Here is an 11,431-nt window from a genome sequence, read left to right on the forward strand (position 1 = left end):
TGGCAGCCTGATAAATCCCCAGCCAACAGGAAGCCCTCCCCCCTGACAGTATATATTAGCTCACACATACACATAATAGACTGACGAGGGCCAACAGCCCGAAACACCAAGTCTGCGAATTGAGATACTGATTTGGCTTTTATCCTAATTCATATTGCACGACTCGTTAAAGAGTTGATTGTGACTTGTAGGATCGCTACTTCCAACAGGTGGCGCTATAAAGTCAAGTCCTCTTTTTCTCAGAAGAAGTAATTTGCACATAATAGACAGGTCATGTGACTGACAGCTGCCGTATTTCCTATATGGTACAGTTGTTGCTCTTGTAGTTTGTCTGCTTATTAATCAGATTTTTATTTTTGAAGAATAATACCAGACTTGTGTGTGTTTTAGGGCGAGTTTCATGTGTCAAGTTGTGTGTGTTGAGTTGCGTGTGGCGACACGCGTGTAGCAACTTTTTGTGTCGAGTTGCATGTGACAGGTTAGTGTAGCAAGTTGTGTGCAGCAAGTTTTGCGCGTGGCAAGTTTTATGTGTGGTGCGTTTTGAGTATTTGCACGTTTTGTGTGAGGCAACTTTTGCATGTGTTTCAACTTTTGTGCGTGTGGCATTTTTTCCGCGAAGGGCGAGTTTTTTCATGAGGTGAGTTTTGCACGTGGCGTGTTTTGCGCGTGGCGAGTTTTGAGCAGCGACTTTTGTGTTTCGACTTTTCTGTGGCGAGGTTGGTGTATGTGTGGTGAAATGTGTGCTGAGGGTTCAAGCACGTGTTAAGCACGTGGTAGTGTGTGGCACATTTTGTGTGTGTGTGTTCATATCCCCGTGTGTGGTCAGTATCCCATGTCGGGGCCCCAGCTTAGCAACTGTACGGTATATACTTTTTGGCGCCATCGCTCTCACTCTTTAAGTCCCCCTTGTTCACATCTGGCAGCTGTCAATTTGCCTCCAACACTTTTCCTTTCACTTTTTCCCCATTATGTAGATAGGGGCAAAATTGTTTGGTGAATTGGAAAGCGTGGGGTTAAAATTTCGCTTCACACCATAGCCTATGACGCTCTCGGGGTCCAGACGTGTGACTGTGCAAAATTTTGTGGCTGTAGCTGCGACAGTGCAGATGCCAATCCCGGACATACATACACACAGCTTTATATATTAGATATATGTTTACTTTGAGGGTTCCAGTCAATGTCTGTCACCCTTAAAAGGGGGAATGGTTAAATATTAATGACTGAATTCTGTAGTGAGCACATTGCCTCTCGCTGACATTGCACATGTGCCATTCCTGTATACGTGCTCTATGGGACATATATAATCACGGCTTCGGAGGGAGGAGCGGGCACTGTGGGGGATATATATAATCACGGCTCGGGGGAGCGTGCACTGTGGGGGTCATCTATATATATATATATATAATCACGGCTCGGGGGAGCGGGCACTGTGGGGGACATATATATATTGGGATGAGATCTGAATCTGAGCATGCGCCGCCCCCGGAGGAGCCCCGACTGACTCTGCATGAAGATACGCCGCCGCCGTCCCACAGCAGAGCCCCGACGCTGTACGAAGAGGAGCCGCCGCCCCACAGCACAGAGCCCCGACGCGGCACAAAGAGGAGCAGCCGCCGCCACTCGCCAGCACCCCACTCTGACGCTGCAGCTACAATGAGGTTATGGGGCATACTCCACTCACATTTTCCTGTGAGACGCCCCCTCTTCGTCATCGGGACCACTCCCCCCCAAAAGGCACATTAGTCACCGGCCCTATAAGACGACATACAGCGTATAAGACCACCCCCGTCTTTTAAGATTTTATATTTTAACCGGAAAGTTGGGGGTCATCTTATACGCCCAGTCGTCTTAGGCCATGTTCACACAGTGCGTTTTTAAGTGCGGAACCGCCGCGATTTTGCCGCTGCGGGTCCACAGCTGTTTTCCATGCAGGGTACAGTACAATGTACCCTATGGAAAACAGGAACCGCTGTGCCCACATTGCGGAAATGCACTAAAAAAGCCGCTCTGAATAGCTGCGGTAAAAAAGAAGTACCATGTCACTTCTTTCTGCAGAACTGCAGCGGTTCTGCACCCATAGACCTCCATTGTGAGGGTCAAACCCGCAGACGAAAAAAATATCTGCGGGTTTTCTGCGGTTTGTGGTGCAGAACCGCTGCAGCAGGAAGTGCGTGGGCGGAGTGTGGCTGTCCCCCAATCCCTCCCCCCCATGCTCCGATGCCACCCCCCTGTGCTCCGACGCCCCCCCCCCCGTGCCCTCATCTCCCCCCCTTATACTTACCGGGCCTCCCGTTGTCCGTCCGTCCGTCCGTCTTCTCCCTGGGCGCCACCATCTTTCAAAATGGCGGGCGCATGCGCAGTGCGCCCGCCGAATCTGCCGGCCAGCAGATTCGTTCCAGGCACATTTTGATCACTGTGATAACCTCACAGTGATCAAAATAAAAAAAGGTAAATGACCCCCCCTTTATCACCCCCATAGGTAGTAACAATAATAAAATAAAGAATTTTTTTTTCCCCCCCACTACAGTTAGAACTAGGGTTAGGGTTAGGGGTAGGGTATTTTCAGCCATTTTAACCCTAAAAAAAACTTCCTAGAAAACACAGACTCTGCAGAGAAAACTGCATAAAAAATAGCACTAAAAACCGCACCTGCATTTTCTGCCAAGAGCTGCGGTTTTTAGTGCAGAAAAAACTGGAGGGAAATCAGGAACGTGTGAACATGGCCTTATACGCCGGAAACACCAAGGTTACTTACTGGTAGCCGGTTTTTCCGGAGCCCATGACAGCACACCTGAGAGAGGGATCCGCCCAGTCGGGACAGGAAACCTACTGAAATAAAAGGGCGGTACCTCTCCCTCGCTTCAGTTGGTTTTCAGAGCATGAGAGGCCTCCTTGGTTAGTACACATGGTAATCCACCACATTATAATAATAACAAAAAACACCCAACTAAAGGTGCACACCAAAGGGTGAAAAAGAAGGGAGGGAATATACAGGTGCTGTCATGGGCTCCGGAAAGACCGGCTACCAGTAAGTAACCTTGGTGTTTTCCCGTCTCCCATGACAGCACACCTGAGAGATTTTTGGAGAAAGAAACACCTTAGGGAGGGACCACCGCTTGCAGCACCCTTCTACCAAAGGTAAGGTCAGTTGAGGATAGATCTAGCCGGTAGTGTCTAAAGAAGGTAGACGGTGAGGACCAGGTAGCGGCCTTACAGATTTGATCAATCGATACCTCTGCTTTTTCTGCCCAGGAAGTAGCCACGGCTCTGGTGGAGTGAGCCTTGATACCTTCAGGGATCGGGGCACCACGAGAAGCATAGGATAAGGAAATGGCCTCCCTAATCCACCTAGCAATAGTACCCTTGGATACCCCATATCCCTTCCTGCTACCCTGGAAAGCTACAAATAAGGACTGATCCTTCCTCCACTGAGTAGTCAGAGATATATACTGCAAAATAGCTCTTCTTACGTCAAGTGTATGAAATTTCTCTTCCCCTGGGTTCTTGGGATTATCACAAAAAGAGGGCAACACAATTTCTTGACTTCTATGGAATTTAAAGGGACACTGTCACCTGAATTTGGAGGGAACAATCTTTAGGCTTGGAGGCGGGGTTTTTGATTCACCCTTTCCTTACCCGCTGGCTCTTTCAAAGAGAAAAAAAAAAAAAAAAAAAAAACTCCAAGTAAATGTGGCGCTAAGCACCTACGGATTTTTTGAATTCATCCACTTCAAGTGAAAAATGTTAAAAAATTCATTTATTTTCTCAAAATAAAATATATTTGTAAATTTTTTAAAAAAACAGTACAACGCGTTTCGGCTGCTATTTTTACAGTGCAGCCTTCATCAGGTAGTAAAAAAACAAAAAGAACAAACAATACAATAAGCACTATAAAATGATATTACAACCTCCAAGTTCTCTTATTTATGAGGGTTCCTAGAAGGGATTAGCAGGGCGGGACCGGGGATCAGGTCCCCCTTTTTTTTTTTTTTTCCTTCCCCCTTCCTTTTTGTGTTGTTGTATTGACACATGCGCGAACGACTGAGCTATTTATGACAAACCCTTACACATTCTCTACTACATCATTAAGTCCGTTTGGATAAAGGCTTTGTAACCTATATATCCAATATGACTCCTTGCGGTTTAATAATTTGTTCCTGTTATTAGCCCCTTTTGGTATATGCTCCAGCGGTGTGACCGTAATGCAGAAGCATTTATTGTGCTTCAGCAGGAGATGACGGGACAGACTATGTTTAATCTGCCCGTTCTTTGCATTATAGCGGTGATTATTCATCCGGGCACTCAATTCCTGGGAAGTTCGTCCCACGTATTGGAGCCCACATTTGCAAGTCACTACGTAGATGACAAAATCCGTTCTACATGTGAGTCTCTGCTTAATCTTAATTGTTTCCCCAGTAGTATTAGATTGAATACTCCGAGCTCCATGGTTAATGATCTTACAACATTTACATTTGTTTGAAGAGCATCTATATACTCCTGTGTTCATCTTCCCTCCATTCACATTGGTATTGTTTCCTATCATGTTTTTTATTTTTGGAACCTCTCTTAATTTACTCTGAGCTACAATATTTTTCACTGTCGCCCCTCTCCTAAAGGTTACTCCCGGTTCCCTTGGAAGCATTTTCCCAAGAATCACATCTTTTTTTAAAATATACCCTTTTTTTTATATATATTTTTTTTAAATATATTGATGAGGTATTGGAATGAATCATATTTATGATTGTGTATATACCTATATTTTTAATGTTGTGTTTGTTCGTAACAGTGTAATACCATGTATTTAAAAGCTCATTTTGGATAGAATAGAAGTACTAAACTGCTCTTTTATATATATAGGATAAATGTGTCTCTTTAGAGGCTACCATGTAGTTAGTCATCAGGAAAGGAGAACCTGATCCCCGGTCCCGCCCTGCTAATCCCTTCTAGGAACCCTCATAAATAAGAGAACTTGGAGGTTGTAACATCATTTTATAGTGCTTATTGTATTGTTTGTTCTTTTTGTTTTTTTACTACCTGATGAAGGCTGCACTGTAAAAATAGCAGCCGAAACGCGTTGTACTGTTTTTTAAAAAAATTTACAAATATATTTTATTTTGAGAAAATAAATGAATTTTTTAACATTTTTCACTTGAAGTGGATGAATTCAAAAAATCCGTAGGTGCTTAGCGCCACATTTACTTGGGGTTTTTTTTTTTTTTCTCTTTGAAATTGCCACCTATGTGGATCTGAAGCAGGATCAACACATAGTTCTCCAAAGTGAGCTGCACACCTTATTGGATTATACAACATACGAAGAAGAGTTGCCTAAAGAATTGATTCCTTGAGAATCTCAACGTGCATTTCTTACCGATAGAAGGTGAGCATAACTACAAATAAAAGAAATGTTTTTAACTTGTTGGTAAAAACGTATTACGCTCAGAGGAAGCGCCGCACTTGTCTCTTTTTTTTTTTTTTCCCCTCTTTCCCTAAACCAGGGTATTTCTAAAGACTTATCCGCTGGCTGCAATATTGGATTGAAGTTCATTCTCTGTCCTCCGTAGTACATGCCTGCACAAGGCAATCTTGCCTTGCGCAGGCGTGTACTATGAAGGACAGAGAATGAACTTCAATCCAATATTGCAGCCAGAATGCAGCCAGCGGGTAAGGAAAGGGTGAATCAAAAACCCCAAAACCCCGCCTCCATGGCTAAAGATTGTTCCCTCCAAATTCAGGTGACAGTGTCCCTTTAAAAGGCGGAGGTGCCGGTGTCGCACCCCCACAGATCACACACAGATGACATACTCTAATGAGACCATCAATGTCACGGTCATGGACAACCCCTTTAAAAAGAGAACAGTTCAAGGGATGAAAGCTCATGCCCACCATGGCAGCGCCTCCAACGCTGCTGCAGCAGATCAGCACCACATCGTCGGCCGTACTGATGACATCTGTACACAAGAGACCCGTGAGGACGAGGACCACGAGCCGCTCGTGTTTATATCGTGGCAGTTATGAAAATGCAAGAACGGATATGTTTCAATTAACTGCTTGCAAGCAGCTACAAAGAGCCATTACTTACGGTCTGCCAGCTGGGCCCACCTTTATGACACAGTTCTAAAAAGTGGGAAGGGCTAAGTGGGAGGGGCGGAGTCTGCTAGCGGTTTAATTAATTAAGCCATAAACTTGATGTAAATTATCTAACGCTGAGGACACGGCCCATTACCGAGAAACAAGCGACTCAGTATCGCAAAAACATAGAAAATATAAAATTTTATCATACAAAAATGACTAAATACAGATATAAAGGAGAAAACCATGAAGCACATAGCGGCGCTCGCTTCTCCAACGGAGCAGATGCGACGTGGAGTCTCCCAACTTCCGAAAGTAGTAGTCGAGTTCTCACTGAGCTTCTCCAGCAGCTGTAAAGGAAATGGAGGAAGATATTAATGGTGCACACATGGTCTGAGCCCGGCTGCCATGGCTCTAATCCCTCACAGTTTCTGAGTGTGGCATTACGTCACCATGAATGACATCACCATTAGTCACGACGGTCATGTGATGTGAATTCTTACCATAAACGGTCAGGGAGTCCAGGCGCATGCGGAGGACAAGCTTTGGCTTTGCCGCTTCTCATCCTTAGGCTTCAGACCCATTTGCGATAAAACAAAAACGGTCCGATTTCCGGACAGAAAAAAAGAAAGAAACATATGCGAGTGTCATGCGAGGTCAATGCGATTTTTTATCGCAACATCCGTGTGCAATGCGATTTGAGCCTGAGCTTTTACATACGGCAGTTCTCTGTCATTTACACATCATTTTAATACTACATATTTATCAAAACACACATATGCATATATATATATATATGTGTGATAGATAGAACAGCCGGCAATTCCTGTGCGCCTACAGTATAATCACACTGACAGGTTACAATACAATAGATAGAACAGAAATATACACATAGTATAGGTATATATATATATATATATATATATAGTGCCCTGCGATAGTATTCGCCCCCTGGAACTTTTCAACCTTTTCCCACATATGCTTCAAACATAAAGATACCAAATGTAAATTTTTTGTGAAGAATCAACAACAAGTGGAACACAATTGTGAAGTTGAACGAAATGTATTGGTTATTCACAATTTTTCTGGAAATTCAAAAACTGAAAAGTGGGGCGTGCAATATTATTCGGCCCCTTTACGTTCAGTGCAGAAGTTCATTGTGGATCTCTGAATGATCCAATGTCGTCCTAAATGCCTAATGATGATAAATATAATCCACCTGTGTGTAATCAAGTCTCCATATAAATGCGCCTGCTCTGTGATAGTCTCAGATAGTCATCAGTCATCATCATGAAGACCAAGGAACACAACAGGCAGGTCCGTGATACTGTTGTGTGTATTAATCCTTTAAGGCAGCTTTCACACTAGCATCGTACAACGCACGTCGCAATGCGTCGTTTTGGAGAAAAAATGGCATCCTGCAAAGGATGCGTTTTTTCCTCCATAGGCTTGCATTAGCGACACATTGCCACACGTCGCATCCATCATGCGACGGATGCGTCGGCACAAAAAACGTTACATGTAACATTTTTTTGTGCGTCGTGTGCGCCATTTCTGACCGCACATGCACGGCCGGAACTCTGCCCCCTCCTCCCCGAACATTACAATGGGGCAGCGGATGCGTTGAAAAACTGCATCCGCTGCCCTAGTGCTTCTATTTCACAGTATGCGTCGGTACGACGCTAGTGTGAAAGTAGCCTAATTTAACACCTACAGCTCCAAAATTTTACACACACACACACACACACACTACTAACATTATTAGTGAGGGGCATATAAAAATCTAACGGATATGCAATGGTTCACTGTATGTAAATCACGTCTCATATCCCGTCGGCTTCTGTAATGATTATGCAGAAGCCGTCAATTGAATTACCAGCTTTTCTGCTATCTATCTATGAAATAGTAAGGCTACGTTCACATTAGCGTTGCGCGCCGCTGCGTCGGCGACGCAACGCACGACGCACGCAAAAATGCGTGCAAACGCACGCAAAAACGCTGCGTTTTGCGACGCGTGCGTCGTTTTTTGACGAAAATCGGACGCAAGAAAAATGCAACTTGTTGCATTTTCTTGCGTCCGACGCTAGCGTCAAAAACGACGCACGTGTCGGAAAACGCAACGCGAAAAACGCATGCGTCCCCCATGTTAAACATAGGGGCGCATGACGCGTGTGCGTCGCCGCTGCGTTTCGAAACGCTAATGTGAACGTAGCCTAAGAGATATATATATATACACATATATACATATTCTATGTATATAGATATCTACCGTATATACTCGAGTATAAGCCGACCCGAGTATAAGCCGACCCCCCTACTTTTGCCACAAAAAACTGGGAAAACTTATTGACTTGAGTATAAGCCTAGGGTGGAAAATGCAGCAGCTACCGGTGAATTTCAAAAATAAAAATAGATGCTCCATACCGTTCATTATTGCCCCATAGATGCTCCATATAAAGCTGTGCCCCATATAATGCTGCATATTGTTCATTATTGCCCCATAGATGCTCCATATAAAGCTGTGCCATATAGAATGCTCTGCACCGTTCATTATGGTCCCATAGATGCTCCATATAAAGCTGTGCCACATATAATGCTCTGCACCGTTCATTATGGTCCCATAGATGCTCCTTATAAAGCTGTGCCATATAGTGCTCTGCACCGTTCATTTGTGCCCCATAGATGTTCCTTATAAAGCTCTGCTACCGGTATATATAATGCTGCCTGCGGCTGCTGCAATAAAAAAAAAAAAATGCCATACTCACCTCTCTTGCTTGCAGCTCCCAGCGTCTCGTCCCGGCGTCTCTCCGCAATGACTGATCAGGCAGAGGGCGGCGCACACACTATATGCGTCATCGCGCCCTCTGACCTGCACAGTCAGTGCGGAGAGACGCCGGGAAGATGGAGCGACGCCGGGAAGATAGAGCGGCGCCCGGCGTATGGAACGGGGACAGGTAAATATGCAATACTTACCTGCTCCCGGCGTCCCGCTCCTTCCCCCGTACAGCTGGTCTTCGGTGCCGCAGCCTCTTCCTCTATCAGCGGTCACCGTTACCGCTCATTAGAGAAATGAATATGCAGCTCCACCCCTATAGGAGTGGACTCCATATTCATTTCTCTAATGAGCGGTCCCACGTGACCGCTGAACAGGGGAAGAACTGCGGCACCCGAAGACTGTGGGACGGCAGGGACAGTGCCAGGATCGCCGGGACTAGGTGAGTATGCCTCAGCCCTCTGTCACCCTCACCCGCCACCCACTGTGACTTGAGTATAAGCTGAGAGGGGCACTTTCAGCCCCAAAATTTGGGCTTAAAATCTGGGCTTATACTCGAGTATATACGGTATTCTATTCTAACCTGTCAGTGTGATTTTCCTGTACACCGCACATGAATTACCAGCTTTTCAAAGGACACCGGTGCGTGAAATAATCGGAGAGCACTCGCATGGTGCTTTTTTTTTTTAATCAGTCCTATTTAGGATGAGAAAAATCTCGCTAATGAGATGTCCCCTATTGAATAACATTGGTCCGAGTGCAATCTGATTTTTTATCGGATTGCACTCGTCTGTTTCTCGCACAAATGGGTATGAAGCCTTACATGTAAATCATCCCAGCAGCACCAGGCAGCACAGACTTAGAATGGGGTCTCCTGTGGCATCCGGTAAGTATGGCGGCAGAATGTGCAGCGACTCATGGAGGACAAGTCCTATAATTGGAGCATATACCAAGCCCTCCGAACACCACACGCATGTGTGACGGTGACTGCGGCTCTTTCCTCGTGGTTTAGCCGACTGTTATTTTCTTCCAGCGCTTGCAGAAGGTGATCAATGGACGAATACAGCAGCCAACCCAAAGGAGACAAGGCGGACAGAGGCCACTGGTGAGAAGTATACTGGATCGCAAAGAATAAAAATTTATAACAGAAGTTTCTAGACGGAGAAGTTTATCAATCTGGATCATGCAAACTAAATTGCTCTGGTTATGTGGGGTAAATAAAAGGGACTTTCTTCTCTCACTCACTGATGGGAACATGTCAAGTGTTCAGAGTTTCAGACACATCGGCTGGAGCCCATCCACTTACAGACATGGCATTGCACGACCAGCTCAGACATTTCCACAGCTCCGACCAGCGCATAGACGGAGTTCGTTCACGGCTTGGACCCTAATATAAGTCTAAGGGTTGAAGCTACGGATATGGGTGTGCTGCACCGGTTCTGTGACTCTTAATGAAGAGTTTGGTAAATGGCGTATTATAGCGTCCTGCAATAAATGGTGCTGTAATAAAAAAAAATGGCGCTGTAATAATAAATGGCAAACACTTGTGCTGACTGACAGATTTTACCGTGAACGCCTGAGACGAGAATCCACCCCAGGACAGGAAAACCCCTGTAACTAGACATTTCTTTCCCTCTGCCCCCGACGCCGGCTGCACAATCCAGGAGTATTCGGGCCGTATAAGCTGCAGACAGGTCAGACACACCAGGTACGCATTCACTTGCTTCTGAAGACCTTTATGGGTTCGGACCTCTCTGCTGAGATGCATCCTGTACACAAACATCACGGTGCCGGCTAAGGAAGGAGACAACGACATTCAGCAGAGACGGAAATCAAAAGAGGAATGGAGAGATCACTAGAGGGGACAATCTCAAATATGACGGATAACTACCTGACCCCCGAGTGTGCCCTCCCCCCCTCTGTGTGCAAAGACAAATGGAGGGGCTTCACATAATGTCCAGGAGGAATGTACAGTACTAAAATTAGCGGCTCCAGAATTTGTAATACAATCTCTTACTAGAGATAAGATCAGAAGAGTAAAACCCCCGATACCTTTCGGACAGTTGTGCCGATGAATATGGAAAACATATTATGGGTCAGCAGATCCGCGGCTCGAGCCCGAGCTTCAATGATGCTCACAACCTGAGGGAGACACAGCAGCGATATACAGCCGGCTCGGTAAGAAGACGATGGCTCCGGCCGGGCGACGCTCACCTCACTGTAAATTCACGTAAGGGAATTCCACAGGTTCATGGAGCTGTGAACGTTCACACAGGATGATGACCAGCTGTCTGCAAAAAGGGGGGATGAGGAAACAACCAGCCCCTAATATTCCAGCACTCCTGACCGCAGCGTGTAACTGGGCACCTACTCTGGCTAAGTGATGGTTAAAGGGAACCTGTCACGTCGTTTTCGCCCTGTAAGGCTTCTTTCACACTTCCGTCTTCCAAATCTGCACAGGATCCGTCAAGAAGTTGAAATGACGGATCCTGTGCAGATTGTGGAAAACGTGTGCATTGGGCCCGTTTTCCTGACAGACCCGTCGAGGCTATGTGCACCTGTTGTGTATGCGTCTTCGCAGCAGTTTCC

The 11,431-nt window shown here is 45.6% G+C and overlaps 1 long non-coding RNA gene across 1 annotated transcript; it reads right to left on the reverse strand.

The window, feature by feature from the left end:
* Nucleotides 1-6,256: 6,256 nt before the first annotated feature.
* LOC138663016 (uncharacterized) lies at nt 6,257-11,425 on the reverse strand. Its single transcript, XR_011318107.1, has 3 exons — nt 9,666-11,425; nt 6,573-6,641; nt 6,257-6,419 (listed from the first exon to the last, which is right to left on the reverse strand). It is a non-coding gene; the product is annotated as an uncharacterized lncRNA (long non-coding RNA).
* Nucleotides 11,426-11,431: the final 6 nt, after the last annotated feature.

Source organism: Ranitomeya imitator, chromosome 2 (assembly GCF_032444005.1).
Source record: "Ranitomeya imitator isolate aRanImi1 chromosome 2, aRanImi1.pri, whole genome shotgun sequence".
Taxonomy (NCBI): Eukaryota; Metazoa; Chordata; class Amphibia; order Anura; family Dendrobatidae; genus Ranitomeya; species Ranitomeya imitator.